Raw genomic sequence first — 23,438 nt, 5'->3', positions numbered from 1 at the left:
CGCCAAGAAGATTTGCGTCTCTCACAGCTGCAGAGCAGAAAGCGCTGCTTTTGCTCTGAAGATGCGTGTGGCTCACAACCTGCACCCTCTCAGCTGTAAACCTGCTTGGCTCTGTTATCAAACTGAGTCCTTGCTTTGAGATTTAAAATCATGCTTTATACTTTCTAGTGGGCTTAGAGAGTGCAAACGAGATTGGTATGGATGGTGGATGACTGGCCGGCTTCATCAGAGACAACAGTGTTCCCTTTTACAGAGAAACCCAGCCCCTACAGACAACATCCTCTTTTGGGGAGAAGCTCTTGCGGATGGGTGGTGCCACGGACATTTCCCTCTCGTGATGAGCTCCTGTTTTCCCCCACATATTCCTGGTCCTGTCCGTTCTTTTATTTCACACAAAAAGAGTGTTAGTTACATTTTATCAGGAACGAGAGGTCATTTTTGTCCCAGTGTTCTGCCATAGAGAAACATCACAGATTTATCTAACAGTTTGAAAGACTGAATTTCTGGTATCCGGCTTCTCTTTGATGGGATAGTTTCTTTGATCCACTGTTTATGCTGGCTGTCAACAGGGCAACGCCTAAGAATTTTTTTTTATGATCTAATGTAGTCCCAGAAATTCTCCGAAACACAAACATTTTTAGGGGCAAAAATAAATTTGAGGCTTCCATTTAGTTCTTGCTACTGCTGCTAAGTTGCTTCAGTCGTGTCCAACTCTGCGACTCCGTAGACGGCAGCCCACCAGGCTCCCCCGTTCCTGGGATTCTCCAGGCAAGAACACTGGAGTGGATTGACATTTCTTAAACATACCTTATAACTCATCTCCCAGATGCTAGCATTTTCCTTCACACCCTAATACTCTGCCAGAAACTGCATGCTGTGACATCTAAGATGAGAATTATTTGGGTTCATTCAGTACATTCTTTTTGGTCTGAGGTGTATTTTATTTTGGAAGTTGAGAAGAATTACCTGTGTCTTATGTTTAGACTACAGCGACTTGTTTTTCTGTCTTATGCATTGATTCAGGTCTGGTCCCTATTTTATTTCCCAGTCCCTAAAAGGGCATTGATTTCAAGTCGTCTTCGGTGAAGTCTCCAGGTGTTTCAGAATTAGGCTAATTACTGCACCTTCCCACTTCCGAGAAACACCCTATTCATCTCAGTTCCTGAGTCAAAAAGGTCTCTACAAGTATCTGTAGGTATAGACATTTACGATGTCCACACATTTACATTTACGATGAGAAAAACAGTGTCTCTTTTTACCTCTTAACTCTAAGTGTATAAACAGTTTTCTCTGTTCAAGGCAAGCTGCATGCATGCATGCTAAGTCACTTCATTGTGTCCAACTCTGTGTGACTCCATGAACTGTAGCCCGCCAGGCTTCTCTGTCCATAGGAGTCTCCAGGCCACAACACTGGAGCGGGTTGCCATGCCCTCCTCCAGGGGATGTTCCCCACCCAGAGATGGGAACCCATATTGGGAAGTGGATTCCTTACCACTAGCACCACCTGAAAAGCCCATCAAGGCAAGTTACTTCTCTCAAAATACTACCTCTGAGTTTATTCAGGAATACAACAATCTCACACACATTCAGTGACGAACATTCCTGAGGAGGAAGCCTCTGCTCCTCTTTCTCCTGAGAACATTCCCCTTTTAGAAAACTGCTGACACGTTGCCTGGCTGCACTCACGAACCTGCAGTTTCTAACGAAGCCACGTGCTGCAAAGTTCATCCGGCACCCTGGCCGTTCACCACCTCCCTTGTGACTGGACAGGGCTCTCTGAAATGCCAGCAATGTCTCTGGTTGAAATCTCTCTCTGAAACTTCAACAAATACCAAATCACTAAATACTTTGGTGGGGTCTCCACCACTCATCGTCAGAAGGGGGCCCACAAAGACCAAGGACCAGCCAGGTTGGGTTTATTCAGATCAGAATGGAAGAGGTGGTAGAGGCTTCATGGGGAATGATGAGCTGGGAAAGCGGCGTCTGACTCAGGAACATGTGAAAAAAACTGGGCCTCTGAGTGCTGGGCATTCGTGGGAAGGAAGTGTAGAGCAGGCTGAATGTTATGGAAGTCTGCTTCAGGTGAACACGAGTCGGTGGGGGAAAATCATCTTGAAAAGGAAGCATGGCGCATGGGTAGCTGCAGCCAGAGTATCTTAACTGAATAATTTGATATTTGGGAAGACAGAGAAGTCATGTGGGTGAAGGAAGCCACAGTCCCACAACCTCATTCCAAGTGTACCTCCTGGGCCTAGCCCCATGATCACAAGTGGGTGGCAGCTTGCACACACACCAGTCCATTCCAGCTATGGTCCTTGTGGTGGAGCTGCAGACAGAATGGAATGATTTGAGAATGGCTTAAGGGAAGATCTCAGTTCCACAGGGCTTGGTATATGAACGGATGTCCTCTGCCCACCCTGAGGTACCATCCTCAGCATCATCTCTGAGGTACCATCCTCAGCATCATCTCTGAGGTGTCAGGGGATGCAGCCCAGCCTTGCACACACTCATGAATAAACACCTTCAGCTACCTGCTCCTTATCTCTGCTTCTCCGTCTGTGCTCTGCTTAGGTCTCCAGAAGGACCCCGAATTGTAGCCACTTCTCTCTCTGACCTTTCTTCAAAGTCTTCATTCTTTGAGCTGATAACATCGACTGGGGCAAATTCAAATTTCTGCAGCTCTTGATGGACTAGTTGATCCTCCACATAGTGATAGGCAAGGTTATTTATTTCTTCCCAGGAAACCTAAACATCTAGGTGGGAAAGGCCTGGTTTCCTGGAAGAGCACTTCTGGAAAGATCCTCCCCCCCCACTTCAGGAAATGAAATAAACTTTTTATCTAGGTACTTCCTGTTTCCTCAGTTTAAAGTACTCCCTCCCGTGGCCATACTCTTGTAAAAACTTCAAAGCTGGGCTTCTCTGCTTTTTCCTTTTAACTCTTTGTGGTTCACTCTAACTGGGCATTTAGTTATCTTGCAGAACGGTCTGTGGCTGTTGAAAGAACACCACCTTTAAATGCTATTCAACTGATTTCTGCTAGTAATCTTGCATGTATCCAACCTGAACACACAGATTAGATTATTCCCGTGGTTTGTGGCTTCAGAGGAGAATGCATGCCTTGTTCAGATGTGCTTGTGAAATGAAAGGAACACAGTGGATGATATTATCACTTCCAAATGTAGATATTTAGATTCATTGATTACAATTGGCAAAACCCATTATAAGTTCACTTGCAAAATTACGATCATTTCTATTTCTCCGTGGCCCACCTTCAGTTCTACATGTAGTCATTCACCTGGAGAGGCACAAACAATGGTGATGTTTAAGAGTCTTAAGGTTAGGGAATCATTTCATAGGTACAAGTGTTGTGTGTGTATGTGTGTTTTTTAAACTTCCTTTCATAAAGGTAATGATTCTTGGAGAGAACGTGTAAAGAAGCTACCCATCATTCAAACCTCCTTATAAGTACATCTGGGCTTCTCAGGTGGTGATAGTGGTAAAGAGCCCACCTGCCAATGCAGGAGATGTGAGTTCGGTTCCTGGGTTGGGAGGATCCCCTGGAGAGGAAATGGCAACTCACTTCAGTATTCTTACCTGGAGAATCCTGTGGACAGAGGAACCTGGCAGGCTACAGTCCACAGGGACACAAAGAGTCGGACATGCCTGAAAGGACTGAGCTCACACGCATGCATAAATAAATCTCTTAGAGATTGGAAGGATCTTAAGGAACGGAGGCACAAGAAAGCTGAACTGTGTGAACTTGGGGCAAATAAGCTCCTCACAGAGCCTCATTTTCCTTGTGAAACAGGGGAATGGAAAACTACTTTACAAAGCAGTTTGAAGATCAAAATCCAAGGATGATAAATGGGAAAGTGCTTCATAAAACTCCAGGGCACAGAACAAAGGTCAGGCACTAGTGTGGTTTTGATGGAGACAGACAGGAGGAGGCTGCAGGAGAGGGGAATGAAGCGGGGCAAGGGGCGGGATAGACGTCTGGATGGGTGAGCACCCTCAGTGTCAAGAAAGGGGAGCAAGGAAGTGAGGAGGCCTGAGACAGATGCAAGGCTCTGGGGGTCGAGTCAGTCAGAGGTGGTGATGAGAGGTGGTGTTTCCATGAAGACAGTGTGGGATTTTATGTCAGTAAAGCTGGTGCTGCCTGTTGACAACATGAAGACTCTGGGGAAGTTTCTCAAGCCCTTATTTCTCAGTGTCTGGTCTGTGAATAGCAAATAATGATAAGTGTCAGCATTAAATGGGGGAAAATAGAAAAATTGACTTTGTAAACTGTAAAGGGGTGCTGATCAACAGTACTGACCAGCTCACTCTCTGAAGTGCTGCAGTGGTACCAATCCATGCCAGTAGCCATTGGACACTTAAGAATGTCTTTAGGGAAGTTGAAACATTGGGTTTATCAAATGTCAGCCCTTGAGTACCTGTCTTGTCAATATGCTCTGTGATGAAATGGAAGCACAGTTAAAGTGCTTCTGCTGTATGACGGTTAAGTGCTTGAGAAAAAAACATTCATTGAGTTGAGATGTGAGCTCAGTAAGCCACTCCCTCCCCACAGCACATTACTTTTATTTACAGAATGAGTAACAGTCAAATTACTATTTTTCAGTCCTGAGTATTTGAATACCAGAATATTTCATATGTTTCCTCTAATGACACTGAAGTTTTACACATGGGACTATATTCAATATCTTGTAATAACTTAGAATGGAAAAGAATCTGAAAATGAACACATATATATATATATATATTACTATTTTGCATCCCTGGAATAAATCTCATTTGATTATGGTGTATAATCTTTTAAATGTGCTGTTGAAGTTGTCTTGCTAGTATTTTGTTGAGGATTTTGGAGTATTTATAAGGCATATTGAGCTGTAGTTTCTTTTGCTACAGTGTCTTTGTCTTATTTTATTATCAAGGTAAGGCTGCTAGTGTAAAATCAGTTAGGAAGTATTATTTCTTTTCCAATTTTTTTTTGGAAGAGTTGGAGAAGGATTGGTGTCAAGTCTTCTTTAAATGTTTGAGAGAATTCTCCAGTGAAGCCATTTGGTTGGTCCTGGGCCAGTGTGATTTTTTGATTATATAATGAAAGGTGTCTACATTGGAAAGATCCCTATTACTAGTGAATCAAAATTTTTCAACTGACCGATGCATGATGCTATATAACCATGCCTGAGTAAAAGTGTCATTCAAAGGGCAAGATAGATCAGTGCATTTTAATGTAACAAAGTATGAAAATCTCACTATACAGTTTCAAATTCTATACTGCAACCAACCATTTGTTGTATTTGGGGGTTATATCAAAGAAAATACCAACAGTTTTTTTGGAAAGATTATTAATGCTCATCCTGTTATAATTGCATATTTTTGTGAGGTTGGATTTTTCTCTTATACTTCACAACATATGACCTAACAAATATGTTGTGACAAGAAGAATTGTGAAGAGGAGGGAGGGCATCTTTGCACTCTTGGGGGAGTTGGCTGAGATGACCTCTAAAAAGTCCTCCATTCCAATCCTTAAATTCTAAGATCTCAATTTTTTTAAAGTAAGATTTTAAAAACTCTTGCCTAAAAAATTGTTGCCAAATTGAAACCAATAATTTGTTGCCATCTTTCTGTAAAACAGCAGGGCAATATGTATATGTGTGTGTATCCGTTCATTCTTTTGTCCTGATAACCTTATTACTAGGTGTATAGTTTGTGGAAATAGGTTCTAAGGAATACTAAAAGACAAAAAAGGAAATTTGCATAAATATGTGTATCATAGCACAATTCATGGTAATGAAAAATTGGAGCGACTCAAGTAACTGATAAAATGATATAATGAGTCTGGCAGGCTACAGTCTGTGGAGGTCACAGAGTCAGACATAACTGAGCACAGCACAGCACAAAAAAAGTAACCACTGCACTGCAAGTGGTAAGCAAACAACAGTATGTGAGTACAATAAAACTCTGTGTAATGGTTAATGTGGCAAGTATACAGATTGTAGTCAGTAAAAATGAGCACACTCTATAGAGTGTGACTTATTGATTACAACTGTATAAAAATTCAAGATTCCATATTGACCAGAATTAGAAACATTTTAGTTGAATAGATTTTTTTTTTTGGTGAAGTGGGTTATGTGTTCATTAACATTTGTAAATGATAGACAATCACTGAAAGAATATTCTGTTCTGGATACACACAGGCCAGGATGAGCCAGCTGGTGGAGGCCTCTCTGGGTATTCCCATCCCCTCTCTGGCCTCCCATCTCCTCACAGCCTGGAAGAGGGAAGTAGGTAGAACAGGGCAGCTGGGGGATACCACAGGCTAAGGCATTGACCCAGGGTCCATGAGGAGGACCAGAAGAAGTTGGGGTGCCAGCTGGGGATGCTCGGTTGACTTGGCAGTATGTCACAGCTCATCAGGTCTCTCTGGTTATTCCTGGATTGGCAGAGCTGAGAGTTTTCAGTCCAATCCAACTAGATTAACCGAGTGCCTCTCTGTACCAGGTACTTCATAAGGCCTCATGAGGCCCTTGTGGTGTTGAATAAAGCCCATAAATAGCTCTCAGTCTGAAGAACAGAAGTAGCCACCAGAAAGCCTCCATGGCATCCCTGGTGGCTCAGCGGGAAAGAATCCTCCTGTACTGCAGGAGACACAGGAAATGCAGGTTCCATCCCTGGGTTGGGAAGGTCCCCTGGAGGAGGGCATGGCAACCCACTCCAGTATTCTTGCCTGGAATCCCATTGACAGAGGAGCCTGGAGGGCTTCTGTGCATGGGGTCTCAAAGAGTCAGACAACTGAGTACAAGCATGAGGCAGTCTTCATCAGCCATGAAACGGATGAGCAGTGATATTTTAGATAGTTCAAGGTAAAATGATAAAAAACCCCAATAACCCTACTGATTAATAAGTTGTCATGATTTGAGTTGCTCTCTGGTGGCCTGCCACCTGTGTTTCAGTAATTCATTCTGTCCCAGGGTGTCTTGGATTACAGGACTGGGGATGCTCAGAAGGGAGGAAAAGTGACCAAAACAAAACAGCAATCATGCAAACAGGGTTGCTTAGTTATAAATCATATGACTTTTTGGAGGAAGATACAAAAGGAAAGAATTTTTTTTCTGAAGGTAGATACTTTGTCTCCAAATTGTTTTTTTGTTTTTTGTTTTTTTCTGTAGCAAAATAAAAATAAATTTAGGGCCAAATGAAACTTTCCTCAAGTTCAGCTTTAGACCTTTTCCAATGTAATAATAATAATAATATTGAGAAGAATGGTATTGTTTTACCTTTCGAGAAATCACTTTAATATCTGGCTTAATAGAAGACAGCTGGGTTTTCATACCTGCTTCTTCATCCAGTCTGTTGTGATGTCACACATTGCATAGCCTCTTGACAACTCCAGGTACGCTGGTGAGAGAATGAAAGTGAAAAAGGCAAGTAAAATTGTATTATTTTGAAAATGATTTCGACCATCTCTATCCACTGAAAGGGTCTCGGGGATACCAGGGGGGACTGTTTTGAGACCCTTTCTTAAGGCAGTCCTACTCTTCCTTAGATGGGAGGGGTCACACCCTACCATCCTCAAACCTTGGGGCACTTGAAAGACCTGTTCTTTCCTGGGTCAAGAGCAAACGCAAGTTTCCAAGACTCAAAGCCACGATTACTTTCTAAGAGGAGGGTGAGAAAAACACTTCTCATCATTTTTTCACGAGACACCAGCAGACATTACTCCTGCAAATTTCTCAGTCAGATTAATCGGCTACCAAGGGAGCGCAGGTGTTGCTGGGTAAGGGTGGATGAGGAAAGGTTTGGAAGGAACAGCAGAGAGAGGAAGCGGGGTGGGAAATGAGCAGTGCCCCCCCCATCCCCAGGAGCACTCAGGACACACCCAGGTCCCCATTAAGTCTGAATACTGTTGCATTCCACCCTGGTCTTCTCCAGGCTTCCCCAGTGGCTCAGTGGTAAAGAATTTGCCTGCTAATGCATAAGATGTAAGAGATGCAGTTTTAAATCCTGGGTTGGGAAGATCCCCTGGAGGAGGGCATGGCAACCCACTCCCGTGTTCTTGCCTGGGAAATCCCCTGGACAGAGGAGCCTGGTGGGCTACAGTCCATGACAAATCAGACACAACTGAGCACACACACACGATGGTTTTCTCTCTGCCTGATCTTTTCCTGAAATGTCTCCTTCACACCCACTGTGGGGGCAGATACAAGGATCTCACTGGCCTCTCTCCTTCATCCTATTTCCCTCTCACCAGACTAGCATCCCTTGATATCCAGTTGAAATCTTCCTAGCGGTGTGGCCTTGAGCAAGTTCTTAACCTCTGTAAACACCACTTTCCTGGTCTGTAAGTGGGGGATTATAGTAGAACCTACCCCAGAAGTTTGTGAAATCACATAAGAAAATGCATGCAGGTCATTTAGCACAGTCATCGTCTGGTCTGGCATACAACAGACATCCCCTTCACATTAGCCATTATAAGCATCTCTGGGAAGGACTCTTGAGAGATGGAAGAGCCAGCTGACCTTTTTTGTAACACAGGGCCTTACTCCACACCCGCTGTCTAGTTTATTAAAGGCCCCAGACGCAGTAATAGTTCGAATTCTGTTTATATCCTGTCTGGAAGTCTGTGAGCATCTTCTTGTGCGTAAGTCTTCAGTATTCATCTCAGTTACTTCATCAGCAGACACTGGCCACAATAATCCTATCGGCACAGCTCCTCCCTTTCTTGCTGTTTCTGCTTATCTCTTTTAAACCCAGGACCAGTCTTAGCCCACATGAGATTCATCATGGATCACAAACCAGCACGTACAGAAATGCAAAGCCATTTCTGCATGGGTCATGTCCACTCAGCTGCTTGCTTCTCCCCCTGGCTTGTTGGGCTGGCCAGGGAGGGGCAGCATGACTCCCACAGCAGCTGCAGTCCTTCCTTGGGGCTCCACTCTCCAGACAGACGGAGCTGAACCATCCACTCTGTCACAAAGTCCTCGCAGTCCTTTGCCCAGCTGCTCAATTCGGAGGCTAATTTGGCAGGAAATGGGACTTGCATTGAGATAACAGAAGAGGGTGAGGAGCAGAAAACGCACAGGGAAACAAATCAGAAGAGAGTCTAGAAGCCAGGTGTACCAGAGAGAGATTTTGGTCAATAGCAACAGAAACTGACTTCAGCAAAAGGCAAAAGAAGGAGTTTACTGGGAAGATTCAGGTACTCACAGGATCGATCGAGTATTATTCTTGTCCCTTTTATAATAATTATACATCAGACACTACTAGAGAACCATGTAGTAAGGCTTATGGTCACATGGAAAATTTTACATTTATCCAGAAGTTATCTATGGGGTAAGATCTATTGGGTTATTTAGTCACGACAAGTTCTGAAAAAACTGTTGATATGTGAGCATAGGCACTCAGTGAGTAAGTCTAAGATCTTCCTTTCAAGGGAATAAGCAATTGCAATTTGCAGTTTAATTAGAAAAACACAATTAAAGGAATAAGAGTATCTCTTCTCCTGCTGAATATTAAAGTTCACCGCAAAGAAAAACCTCATGTGAGATGGTAGCTGTGGGTAATTAGCTACAGTACATGGGCTGGAACAACTGTCAGCTCAGGGCTAGACAATGAACTCCACAGGGGCCAGAGATCAATGTTTATTTAGGAAGCTGATGCTTAGATTCACATGACTCGGAATATGCTTGTCTATTGCAGTATTTCACAACACACTGTACACTCCCTTATCTTTTCTCTTGACATTCAATAGCTCAGAAACACCATACACTTGGGCTTATTAATAAAGATTGATACGTTGACCCCGAACAGCATTCAAGACAAAGCTGTTTGATCTCTGTGAACAAAATGAGTCAATTCCAAGGCCACTAAGTCTATCTTCCTGACACTAGGGTGGAATGAAAAGGTCAGGTGGCAGACCCCAACTCTGGGACAGCGTGATCTCAGAAAAAGCACGAGGATAAATTTGAGTCTTGCCTGATTTCTGGTCTTTCAGATTAGGCTCTGCCACGGGGAGCTACGTGACTTTGGAATCTTGTGTAAGAGTCTCTGCGTCTCTGGGCTTTCCTCATTTCACCTGTAGAAGGAGCGAAGCTGTCACTCCCCAAGGATGTGGTAAGGGCATCATAGATTAGGTGATGGGAAGACAATGGTTCTATTCAGAGTCAGCATTCTATTTTCAGAGTAAGTCTGCAAACAAGGGATCTTCTTTCCCATCCGCTTTGCTGAGCTAAAGGACATGCCCCCCACAGGCCTCGCCCTGGTTATTCCTTGGTCTTTACTTCTGTCTCATCAGAGGGTCATCTCCACATTCCAGTGTGAGGCACCATTTCAGAAACTGGGGATACAGTCATGGACCAAAATCTCCCCACAATTCCTGCTCCCACGGACATTCTAGTAAGTGCAGACTAATTCATATTAGATATCAGGTATTGGTGACAAGTGCTGGGAGGAAAAAGTAAAGCTGGTTAAAGGGTCAGGCCTCACCTTGGAGGGGAATGCTATTTAGGCCGGGGAAGGCCTCCCTGAAAAGGTGACCACTGAGCAGAGTTCTGAGTGAATGGAGGAGGGTACCCCACAGTTTCTGAGAATCCAGGGGAGCGGACTTGAGGCGCTTTTGAACAAGGGGCCCATCTTTTCATTCTGCACTGGCCCTGCTGCTCCTCCACGCGGGGAGAGCGCCGGCCGCCTTGGCCATGGCCCTGGGCAGCCTCTCCTGGGAAGCCTGATTTTAAAACCTGGCTGAGACTCACGCTACTTTTCCATGGGGCCTGTTGCCCTCTGCTGGGCAGATCAGGCATTAGTAGCCCGGCCTCATAATCTGTGAAGACAGCATTTCCAAACCATGAAATTTCAAGACGCAATTTGAGGCAATGGTTGAATCAATGATGTTCTTCCTCTGGGCTCTGAAGGTTCTTGCAGGTTTGAGGACCCAATTTCTAAGTGAATTGCCTTGTAGGCAGATGGGTTTTATTACAAAATCAGCAATCACAAACCTTAGTATCCATATCTAAGATGTAAAGTGGAGCAGAAACAACATTTGGGACAGCTGGTGATGTTGTTCTATTGGATTATTATGTAATATTGCTTACTGAGTGTGAAATGTTCTTTAAAATAAAAAGATTATTGGGAGGGACCTATACTTTAATGGTATCTTTGTGCAGGATTTAAAGAACCCAATTACTACAGTTTCCGAGTTCCATGTATCTGGTGACTTTTCCTTTTATTGGACATAGTGGGAGATGCCTAGAGAAGATCTCTTTAATTATTGTAAGACATCAAGAAGTGAACATTTAACCATTAAATCACTGCCTTTAAGGTAGCCTCTCTTTTTGGCCCTCCTGGTACCAAAACCATGGGGAAAAGTCACTAAAATTGGACCTCTGCTATCTTTACCTATTCTGCTGTGTGTGTGTGCATGTGTGTGTGTGTGTGCAGTGTATGAGAGCATCAGTGAAGGATGCAAGATGAGCTTCCTCTCTGTGCAAGGACAGAGGAAGCTGTGTGCAATGAATACGACTGAGGTTTCCGTCTAGACTCCACCGCAGGCTAAGCACGGTGCTACCTGCTTCATCTGCCTCATCTCACTGAAATTTCACAGAAGCTTTGCAGGAGAGGTATTCTATGTCCCACAGAAAACCAAGCAATCAGTGAAGTTAAATAACTCTCCCAAGGTTGTTAATCTAGTAACTGACAGTTTGGACTCAATGCCCCAACCGCCTGACCGCAAAGCCCCGCATCCTTCCGTGTGCAGTGTGGTTGCCTGCTGAGAACCCCTCAACCTGATTAGTTTGGTTCAGAACTAAAGTCCTAAGGACTTAGACTGTGCAATGTGGTGGCACATCACAATCTGTAGAGCGAAACTGCAGTCCCAGGTCATGGACGTGAGCAGTTCTAAGCTGGATATTAAGGAGAAGAGCTCGACTTGGACCCTAAGTCCTCCTACCCCTTGCTCAGTGCTCTTGCCAGCATACCACAGTGCTAGCGTCACTTAGTTATAGAAACTGGAGATACTTTTGTTTATTTATGGCTGTGTTGGGCTTCCCTGATAGCTCAGTTGGTAAAGAATCTGTCTGCAATGCAGGAGACCCCTGTTTGATTCCTGGGTGGGGAAGATCCTCTGGAGAAGGGATAGGCTATCCACTCCAGTATTCTTGGGCTTCCCTTGTGGCTCAGCTGGTAAAGAATTCCACCTGCAATGCGGGAGATCTGGGTTTGATCCCTGGGTTGGGAAGATCCCCTGGAGAAGGGAAAGGCTACCCACTCCGGTATTCTGGCCTGGAGAATTCCATGGTATAGTCCATGGCATCACAAAAAATCAGACACAACTGAGCGACTTTCACTTTCATGGCTATGTTGGGTCTTCATTGCTGCATGAAAGCTTTCTCTAGCTGCAGCGAGTGGGGTCTAGTCTCCAGTAGTGGTGCATGGGACTTCTCCTTGTGGTATTTCCTCTTGTTGCAGAGCACAGGCACACTGGCTTAGCTGTCCTGAGGCATGTGGAATCTTCCCAGACCAGGGACTGAAGCTGTGTCCCCTGCATTGGCAGGTGGATTCTTAACCACTGGACCACCAGGGCAGTCCTGGGATAATTTTTTCAGTCCTCACTTTCATATCTCCTGGGGCATTCCAGTAACTACCTAGAGTGAGAGATGTAACAGAATGATGTGGCATAAGAGTGTAAATGAATTATGTATTGATCATGGTCTGACAGAGAGGAAAGAGAAAGGAAGCTTACCGAATAGGCTGGCCCCTGTCACTTCACTATCAGCCAGCGCAAGCTTCCAATCAATTGATCAACCAACTAATAGGTACAGAGCATTTTCTCTGAGCCAAGTATCAAGATGGGGGCTAGACAACGGGAAATGAGTGAGTGCCAACGGGAGACTCCCAGTCAAGTGGGTGGCCAAACATGTAAACAAAAGCACATTGCAATGCAAGTTCTAGAACACACTGTCATGGGACCACAGGGAGAAGAGCAGCAACCGCCGCCCCGGACCCCAGAGAATCAGGGAAGGGTCCACGGAGACCCACCTTCACTCACGGGAGGATACCTTCAATAGAGTGATGCTGTTCCATGCTCACGATGCCACTATGCCTCCTTCAACTACAACTAGTACAGATAAAAGAATCGTAAGACAATCTAGGAGCTGGAAGTCATAAAAAATTTTGGGAGCAATTAAGCCATTTTGATTAATAAGGAACAGAGATGTGGATTACTAGAAGACTATGGTCGGAGAAGGCAATGGCACCCCACTCCAGTACTCTTGCCTGGAAAATCCTATGGACCGAGGGGCCTGGTGAGCTGCAGTCCATGAGGTCGCTAGAGTTGGACACGACTGAGTGACTTCACTTTCACTTTTCACTTTCATGCATTGGAGAAGGAAATGGCAACCCACTTCAGTGTTCTTGCCTGGAGAATCCCAGGGACGGGGGAGCCTGGTGGGCTGCCGTCTATGGGGTCACACAGAGTTGGACACGACTAAAGTGACTTAGCAGCAGCAGCAGCAGAAGACTATGGTAGATTTGAGTTCTCTAGAGGATTGGACAGCAAATGAAAGTGTAATTTTAGCTTGGTTAACCACAAAGTAATTAGGATCGTTAAATTGGTGTGCTAATTTAATTTAAAATTTAAGGCAAAAACAAACATGTTAGGTAAAAGGGTGGCTATTACATAATCTTAATGAGTTTTCAACATAAACATTTTTCCAGTTAGAATTGGGATTAATTTTTAGAGCTCCCAGATATATCACACTGAACTCAGGAATAAAATAAGAGGATCTAGGAATGATTAATATACCACTGTTATATTTTCCAATATTTAAACATATGATTAAGAAAAAGGAAAGAAATTGGATACTACGCTTTTAAAGTTCTAGAAAAACAGAAAATGGAATTGATTATTTATTAAGTCTCAGAATTGGGGAGACTGTTAAGGTTTAAAAGTAGTAGAAGAGTAAGAGGAAAAAAATGTGTACAAACTTAAAAATGAAAGTTTCCCTATGTAAAATTAAGAAACACCATCAAAATACAAGACAAACTCTAGCATGGGGGGGTTAGTTACAGAATAAACTAATAATTATATAACTTTCTTAAATATTAATTATTACGTTATATAAATTGATAAATTACAGAAAGTGATAAATTCTCTAACACCTTGATAGATAAATATTGGGTTGACCAAGAAGTTCGTTTGGGTTTTTCCATAAGCTGTCATGGAAAAAATCCAAACAAACTTTCTGGCACCTAATATTATAGATGTGTTAGTCAGCTCTTAACTACAGTATTACTGCATAACAAATCACCTTAAAACTCACTAGCTTATAACAACAGCTTTTATTCTCATACAAGTCTGCTGGTGACTCTGATTTGGCTGACTTAGGTTGGCTTGAGCTGGGTGACTCTGCTTCTGGTTGCAAGTTCACTGGGCTTGGCTCTGGAATGCAGTGTGGGTACAGGTCTTTCCCAAGTGAAACCAGTCCCCACTCATCACTCTAAGGCCAGCGATTACTCAGGGCTGGCTATCAAGATAATAGCACCAGTGCAAGAGATAAGCCCGTCTGAGCAAGCATAAGTAAAGCCTTTAGCTTGTGTCACGTCTGCTAACATTCTGTTGGTCAAAGAGGTCATGTGGTCAAGCCCTGTCACTGGGGTAGGGAATGGTACTCCATCCACTGTTGGGCGAGAAGCTGAATTAATCTAAATGATCACAGTAGGAAAGAAAAATAAGCTGGAAATCTATAGTACAGGAAACCCACAATTAATAGACACATGGAAAGATGAGCAACTCCATTAGGAATATAAAACATGGAAATGAAGACTGCATGGAGGGAGTAATCACTACTTATTTATAAAGAAAGTGTTAAAATCACCTGTCTTATTTTGTTTTATAACTTACAAACACATTACATATGTTCTTCTATGTTTTCTAATATTATATTTAAACATATGATGAAAAAGGAGAGAAGTTGGATACTATTTATATTTATCAAATTTGCAAACATTTTTAAGGGAGATTAAAAGAAATGTGAAATAGCTTTTCTTATGCATTAATGATAGGAGTATCAATTGGTGCAACCTTTTTATTTGGATTTCTCTCTCTGTTTATGTATATGTTGTGGCATATATGAAATATAAAGGAAAAATATATAATATTATATATATCATATATATGCCACACAAAATCTCATATAATTACATACAAACATCTATATATAATGCATACACGTGTAGTGTAGTGCGTGTGTGCTCAGCTGTGTCTGTCTCTTTGCTGCCCCATGCACTATAGCCCACCAGGTTGCTCTGTTCATGGAATTCTCCAGGCAAGAATACTGGAGCGGGTTGCCATTCCCTTCTCCAGGGGATCTTCCTGACCCAGGGACTGGGTCCACATGGCTCTTGTGTCTCCTGTGTCTCCTGCATTGGCAGGCTGGTTTTTTAGCATAAGTGCCAGCTAGAAAGCCCATATGTAGTCATAAACTAGTTAATATTCTTTAATTCAATTTTGGGAAAATAAAGTCTAAAAAGAAACTGAAATAAAAAAAAAAACCTTCAAAATTAGTTCTCATAATCAGAAAAAAGTTACGAGCACACAGACTTCCCACTTGGGCACTTGTTACTGTCCCTTCCCTCTGAACTCTATGACTAGGGACACACAGCGCCCATGAGGGGGTGGTTCATGCCCCAGACTCTGCCCCCTCTGAGTTTCCATCACCTTGTCCCATTTATTTCTCCCCCCTGGTCCTCACAACACCTGTCATCACTCAGAATGTAAATTCCCTGAGAGGAGAGACCAGGTCAACCTGGGCCTCACACCGGGGTAAGGTTAAGTAGGTATCCAGTAAGCACCTGTGGGGAAATAATGCCTTGTGAAAGAGAAAACAGCCTTTCTTGGACTAAACTGGTCAAGATATGGAAGGCCTGAAGGAATAGAAGTGCTTTGTGTTCCAGTTTTGTGCCAATAGAATAATCATGTCTGACTTTTTGGTCAATATCCACTGTTCTCCAGAGAAACACCTTTCTGAGATCCTAGGTAAAATGCCAGGGGGGTCTCCTTTTTGCTGAAAAGCTTCTTGCAAGGTCTTCGGTGATTAGGCTTTCAGACACTACAGCATAAGATAAATTTAAGAGATTTGGGAGGTTAGGAAAACTGATTTGAATATATCAGATTTCTTGAAAAAGATTCTTTGTATGCTATTTGTTGCTGTTGTTTATTTGCTAAATCGTGTCCAACACTTTTGTGATCCCACGAACTGTAGCCCACCAGATTCCTCTGTCCATGGGTTTTCCCAGGCAAGAATACTGGAGTGGGCTGCCATTTCCTCCTCCAGGGGATCTTCCCAACTCAGGGATTGAACCCACCTTTCCTGCATTGGCAGGCAGATTCTTCTACCACTGAGCCACCAGGGAAGCCCACTTGTATGCCATGCTGCTGCTGCTGCTAAGTTGCTTCAGTCGTGTCCGACTCTGTGCGACCCCATAGATGGCAGCCCACCAGGCTCCCCCATCCCTGGGATTCTCCAGGCAAGAACACTGGAGTGGGTTGCCATTTCCTTCTCCAATGAAAGTGAAAAGTGAAAGTGAAGTCGTTCAGTAGTGTCCGACTCTTCACAACCCCATGGACTGCAGCCTACCAGGCTCCTCCGTCCATGGGATTTTCCAGGCAAGGGTACTGGAGTGGGGTGCCATTGCCTTCTCCATTGTATGCCATGCTGCTGCTGCTAAGTCCCTTCAGTCGTGTCCAACTCTGTGCGACCCCATAGATGGCAGCCCAACAGGCTCCCCCATCCCGGAGATTCTCCAGGCAAGAACACTGGAGTGGGTTGCCATTTTGTGTTAAAATGTATGCATACACTTTTCAGTAGGCTTTGCCATAATACCTGAAGCTTGTAAGTGTACTCACCATAAGTACACAAAGCAAGCCAAGGGAAGCAAAGCATATGTCTTTCGATATATAGTATTTTAGTTATAGCCCTAAATTAATGTCATGTTCTCAAGAGAGTTCTAATTTCATAAATACATTAGAAATTCAAGTCACATCAGAAGGATTGCAGCCATTTTTATTCTACCCATGTTTCTGCCATGCCAAATACAATTGCCTGGGGAATTTATCTTACATTTAGGGACAGGAGTTATGACTTTTGTACCATTTGAGCAGTCTCAAACTGGAGGAAAGACTGACCTTTAGGGCAAACGTGAGAAGAGAGAGTGCATATTTGAGGCAAAACCCAGGTTGTGCCAGGGTCTTTTAACTACAACACTCTAAACTATGGGGCTTCCCTGGTGGCTCAGCCGGTAAAGAATCCTCCTGCAGTGTGGGAGGCTGGGGTTCAGTCCTTGGGTTGGGAAGATTCCCTGGAGGAGGGAATGGCTACAAATTTCAGGAGAAAAAAGGTCTTTAAACTCTTGGACATTAGAGCCATTTTTCAAGAACAGGAACTGACCATGTCCTCTACACTGGAGATAGTGTTGACAGTATTGGAGAGCTTCAGCCAATGTCCAGTGAACATGCCGAGGAAAGAGAGATGGACAGGTACGTCCAGCTCCTGTAGACTGTCAGAAGCCTGAGGGGTTTTGCCTTTGGACCTCCCGTCTTCCAGCCTGTCTCTCTCTGCCCTGGTGAAAGGCTTTCACACTCCTGGGAGCCAGGCTGGTGGGCCCAGAGCAGCAGTAGCGGGATGAGGAATAGCTGGGAGTCCAGATCGCCTCGTGCGGAGCCCAGGATTTAGGAGAGACAGGCTTTAAGGCTGTGTGTGGTCACTTGCCTGGGAGCTGGGCAGTGTGTGCAGAGGTGTGGTCCCTATCAATGGATGGGTAATGTCCGCACCCATCACTTGAGCCTTTATACAGAGTGAAGTCGCTCAGTCGTGTCCAACTCTTTGCGACCCCACGGACTGTAGCTTACCAGGCTCCTCCATCCATGGGATTTTCCAGGCAAAAGTACTGGAGTGGGTTGCCATTTCCTTCTCCAGAGGATCTTCCTGACCCAGGGATCGAACCCAGATCTCCCACATTGTAGGCAGATACTTTACCATCTGAGCCATTAGGCAGGTCCCAAAGCCTGCAGCCTCCAGCCACCTGACCAGGGAAGGAGGCACGGAGGAGCCCTCTGATCCTTGAGGCGGCGGCTGCTCTCATTATGAAAACCGTCTTTGGCTTCCTATACTATTTTGATTGTGGGTTCCATTTCTAAAAAACTGTGGTAAAATAAAATTTGTCATCTTCACCATTTTAAGTGTGCCGTTCTGTGGCACGTGTTCCCATTGCTGTGAACCATCGCCACCATCCCTCTCCAGAGCTCTTTGCATCTTGTACAACTGAAACTCTGTCTCCATCAAACAACTCATCTCCCCTTCCTCCAGCCCCTGGTGACCATTTCACTTCCTGTTTCGAATCTGACTGCTCTAGGGACCTCATATAAGTGGACTCTTATAATTGTCCTTTGGTGTCTGGCTTGTTTTACTTAGCATATTGTCCTCAAGGTTCGTCCATGTTGTTGTGTTTTTTAAAAATTTAATTTCTATTTTATATCACAGTAAGCTGATTCGCAATACTGTGTTAGTTTCAGGCGAACAGCAGAGTGACTCATTTATACATATACTAGAACCATTCTTTTTCAGATTCTTTTCCCATATAGATTATTACAGAATATTGAGTAGAGCTTCCTGTGCTGCACCGTAGGTTCTTGCTGACCATCTACTTCATATATAGCACTGTGTATCCATGTTGTTACACTTATCAGAATTTCCTTTCTTTCCAAAACTGGAAAATATTCCATTATATGTACATACCACATTTTGTTTATACATTTATCTGTCAGTGGGATACTTGGGTTGTTTCCACCTTATTGCTGTTGTGAATACTGTTCAGGGGTACAGAAATATCTCTGAGTCTCTTTCAATTCTTTGGGTATGTATCTAGAAGTAGAATTGCTAAATCATATTGCAATTCTATTTTTTTTCCAAGGAACTGCCATACTGTTTTCTCTAACACTGCCTCACTTTAACGTGCACCAACAGTGCACAAGGACTCCAGAGTTTCTGCATCTCTGCCCCTAGTTACATGTTAGGAGACAAAGTACACCACCGTGACATATCTATGCTATGCTAAGTCACTTCAGTCGTGTCCGACTCTGTGTGACCCCATAGACGGCAGCCACCAGACTCCCCCGTCCCTGGGATTCTCCAGGCAAGAACACTGGAGTGGGTTGCCATTTCCTTCTCCAAATCTACTTCATTTCAAAAACTGACATCATAGCTGGTTTATCTTTTCCCTGCTTCTCTCAAATGTTTCTCTCACATCGATTTTTTCCTATTAAAAGCCCAGCTGGTTTAGTTTTGGCTTGGGACCTGGGTGCACAGAGCGGCCAGGACACCAGGAATAAGCCTTATCGTTCACAATTATCATACATTATACTGTTGGGGGCATTTTGCCTCTTGTAAAATGCTTTTACATTTGTTATCACTTTGATCCTGTCCTATAAAGTCAGTAAATCATTTGTTATCATCTCCCCCAAAGATGCAGACATTGGGGCTTGTAGGAGCTCAGTGTCCTGCTTAGGTTATGTGACCAATGGCACACCTTCTGATTTGTGATACATTTGCTGCTTTTCCCATCATACTGTGAGATTTCTCTTTCCACTTGACAGGCACAGAGACCAGTGTGATTATTCCCTTTCCATATGTAGGAAGGAAAGAAGAAGCAAGCAACTTCTGACTCAAACACTTAATGCTGCTGTAAAATATGCAGCTAGTGTCTGTTTTGGGCTCTGCATGGGGTTCTCTCTAAATTCTCCTGGTCCCACCATTGGCTCCAGCCGCTGCTGCAGCAACCAAGCCCAGGAGGCTTAGACCAGTTTCTCTTCTGTAGAATTAGAGAGCACTTCACCTTGATTTGCTATTTCAAATCCTGAAAGATGATGCTGTGAAAGTGCTGCACTCAATATGCCAGCAAATTTGGAAAACTTAGCAGTGGCCACAGGACTGGAAAAGGTCAGTTTTTATTCCAATCCCAAAGAAAGGCAATGCCAAAGAATGCTCAAACTACTGCACAAGTGTACTCATCTCACACGCTAGTAAAGTAATGCTCAAAATTCTCCAAGCCAGGCTTCAGCAATACGTGAACCGTGAACTTCCAGTTGTTCAAGCTGGTTTTAGAAAAGGCAGAGGAACCAGAGACCAAATTGCCAACATCCACTGGATCATCGAAAAAGCAAGAGAGTTCCAGAAAAACATCTATTTCTGCTTTATTTTATTATTATTATTTTTAAATCCAGGGACGGGAGCTACCTTATCTCCTCCATGGCTTCTGGCTTAGAGGCAGGGACATTGCCAGAAGCGTCGACATGCTGCCTGCCTGGACCTGCAGAACGCTCCAGGCACTGCTGCCGAGGACGCCCCCGCGGAGGTGAGCAGGAAGCAGCCGCGGCTGCCGCCGGAGCCGGGCCTGGCTGGGCGCTCAGAGCTCTGGCCGGCTGCGGGAGACCGAGACCAGTACCCTGGGGCCGCCTAAAAGAGCTGACAGAGAAGGCAGGGGGAAAGAGAGAGAGGGAGCAGAAGAGAGACAGAGAGACTGGACCAAAGAGAGTAAGAAGTCTTAAATAAGAAAAACAGACTGAGACACACAGGATAGAATAAGAAAATATAATGTGCATGTGATTGGAATTCCGATGGATAGAATGGGGAAAATCAGTATTAGAAGACGGTGTTGGAGAATTTTCTAAAGTTGATAAAAGATAAGAATTATTAGATGCAGGAAGCACAATAAATCACAGAAAAGAGAAATAAAATGAAATCCACACCTTGACATAAAGAAGTTAACTGAAAAACAACAAAGATGATGGGAAGACAGTAAAAGCAGACAGAAGTGATGGGTCGCTCCCAAAGGAATAGCGACAAAATTGGCAGCTGACTTCACAGCAGGAGCAATGGAAATGCAAAGAGAAAGTGACTGTTAACCTAGAGTTGTGGACATGGGTTAACTATCATGTGAAGGTAGAACTGAAATAAAGACATATTTAGGGCTTCCCTGTGGCTCAGATGGTAAAGAATGCAGGGGACCCAGGTTTGTTTCCTGGGTCTGGAAGATCCCCTGGAGAAGGGAATGGCAATCCACTCCAGTACTCTTGCCTAGAGAATTCTATTGACAGAGGAGCCTGGCGGGCTATAGCCCATGGGGCCGCAGTCAGACATGAATGAGCAACTATACTTTTTCTTCTTTAGGGAGCCAAACTGCAAGAGTATTTATCACCAAAAGGTGTCCACAAAGAATTTTTGATGATGTATTCCAGAAAAAAGGAAACTTATCCCAGAAGATGTGAGAGTCAAGAATGAAGAATAAGCAAACACTGACTGTAAAATAATAATAATAATAATAATTCTAATTTTCAAAGGAAAAATTTCAACTAAAATGTTGCATGATGTCATGTAAGATGGAGAAATGATAATTGAAGAGTTTAAAAGCCCTTTATTGTTCAAGAGAAGCACAGAGATATAAAAATTTAGAATTTCCATTTACCTATTCATATTACAAGCTTAAGAATAATTACTGGAAGAAAAAAATAGAATGTCTAATTCTTATAACAGGAAATATAAAACAATGGAAAATTTCCCTTAATCAATCTAAGGGAAGCAGAAAAGATACTAAAAAAAAAAAAAAACCAGTAGAAGGTTCACAATTAAATAGCAGAAGTTCAGTTCAGTTCAGTTGCTCAGTCATGTCTGACTCTTTGTGACCCCATGGACTGCAGCACACCAGGCCTCCCTATCCATCACCAGCTCCCAGAGTTTACTCAAACTCATGTCCATTGAGTTGGTGATGTCATCCAACCATCTCATTCTCCTGTTGCCCCCTTCTCCTGCCTTCTATCCTTTCCAGCATCAGGGTCTTTTCTAATGAGTCGGTTCTTTGCATCAGGTGGCCCAAGTATTGGAGTTTCAGCTTTAGCATCAGTCCTTCCAATGAATATTCTGGACTGACTTCCTTTAGGAAGGACTGGTTGGATCTCCTTGCAGTCTCAAGAGTCTTCTCCAACACCACAGCTCAAAAGCATCAATTCTTCAGTGCTCAGCTTTCTTTATAAAAATAATGGTTATAATTACACACTAGTTATTTAGTAATTAAATGAAGCATATTTACAAATGAAAAGATGGAGATTGTCAGATTGAATATAAATAACCAGATGTTGCAAACTTATAGACAGGGGGCAGTTCTGAGAAAGCCTTGGCAGGATGAAGAGGAATTTTGGAACTAAGGCTGCCCCGTAGATGGGTCTTAAATGAGGCAGAAACGGCGCAACCCCAGTGCTCCCACCATGGAGGAACTTCCGGGGTGAGGCGTGACCCAGGGGTGAGTACCACCATGGACCTGAAGATGTGACGTCATCAGTTACTCTCAAAATGTGAGAAGCACATGTCTATGGCCACCACAGAGAGAGGAGTCTCCACATTTAAAAGAGAGGCTTGGGCCAGCTTTGTAGGTTTTGCTGAGTAAGAGTTCTGCTGTTTTCAACTGAGATTTAGGTAGAGGAGAGAGTGATTAGAGAGAAGGTTGGTAGCAAGAATTATAGGGTGCTCTGAGGGAGAGGGGGCAGACCAGTCACTTCATGCAAAGAAAGGGGTCTGGAGAACTACCTGGGAAGGTTGGCAGGGATCAGCTGGGGTTTGGGGACATGTATGAACTCAGAAAGTCCTGACTCCTACATGGTAAGCTTCAAAGAGCCAGGCTGGTCAAAACTGCCTGCGACCAGGGAACGAGGAGGGTGTGCAGCTGTGGCCATGACCTGGATGGACAGGGTGGAAGGCAGCTGGGTCCACCTGCTTGGACACGTGATGCCTGCAGAGAGAGGTGCACGTTCAGTGAGAAGCTCACCTGGAAGCCAGGACCAGAACAGGCTCCCCACTAAGCCATCTTGGAGCAGCTAGTCTGCACGAAGCCAGGGGAAGAGGTGAACAAAGAAGAAAACGGCCTTTCCCTTCCCCAGGCAGGCGTGTGAGCTATGGGCCCACTGGGAGCTAGTGGCTGGCAGGAGAGGCGGGAGGCAGGCAGGCTCAGGTGCAGTGAGACCACAGTTTGACTTGGATTGTACTGGACTTTTTAATATCAGAGAATCAGACTGTTTATTAACAGCTGAAAGTGACAGGAAAAGCTATGAAGTCTGCCCTAGATTCTTCCCGAGGAGAGAGGAGATCTGTTAGAATAATTTTAAAAGACAGTGGTGTGGGAAAAGGTACTGTACCATTTCGTGATTTCCCTTTACCAAGTAGTCCAGTGGTGCTTCAAATATTAACTGGTGTAAAATACTGCTTAATGTGGTAATTAGGACTGCTGCTGCTGCTGCTGCTGCTGCTGCGTCACTTCAGTCGTGTCCGACTCTGTGTGACCCCAGAGATGGCAGCCCACTAGGCTCCCCCATCCCTGAGATTCTCCAGGCAAGAACA

This window comes from Bos javanicus, chromosome 12 (assembly GCF_032452875.1).
Source record: "Bos javanicus breed banteng chromosome 12, ARS-OSU_banteng_1.0, whole genome shotgun sequence".
Lineage (NCBI taxonomy): Eukaryota > Metazoa > Chordata > Mammalia > Artiodactyla > Bovidae > Bos > Bos javanicus.
This window is presented reverse-complemented; position numbering follows the sequence as displayed.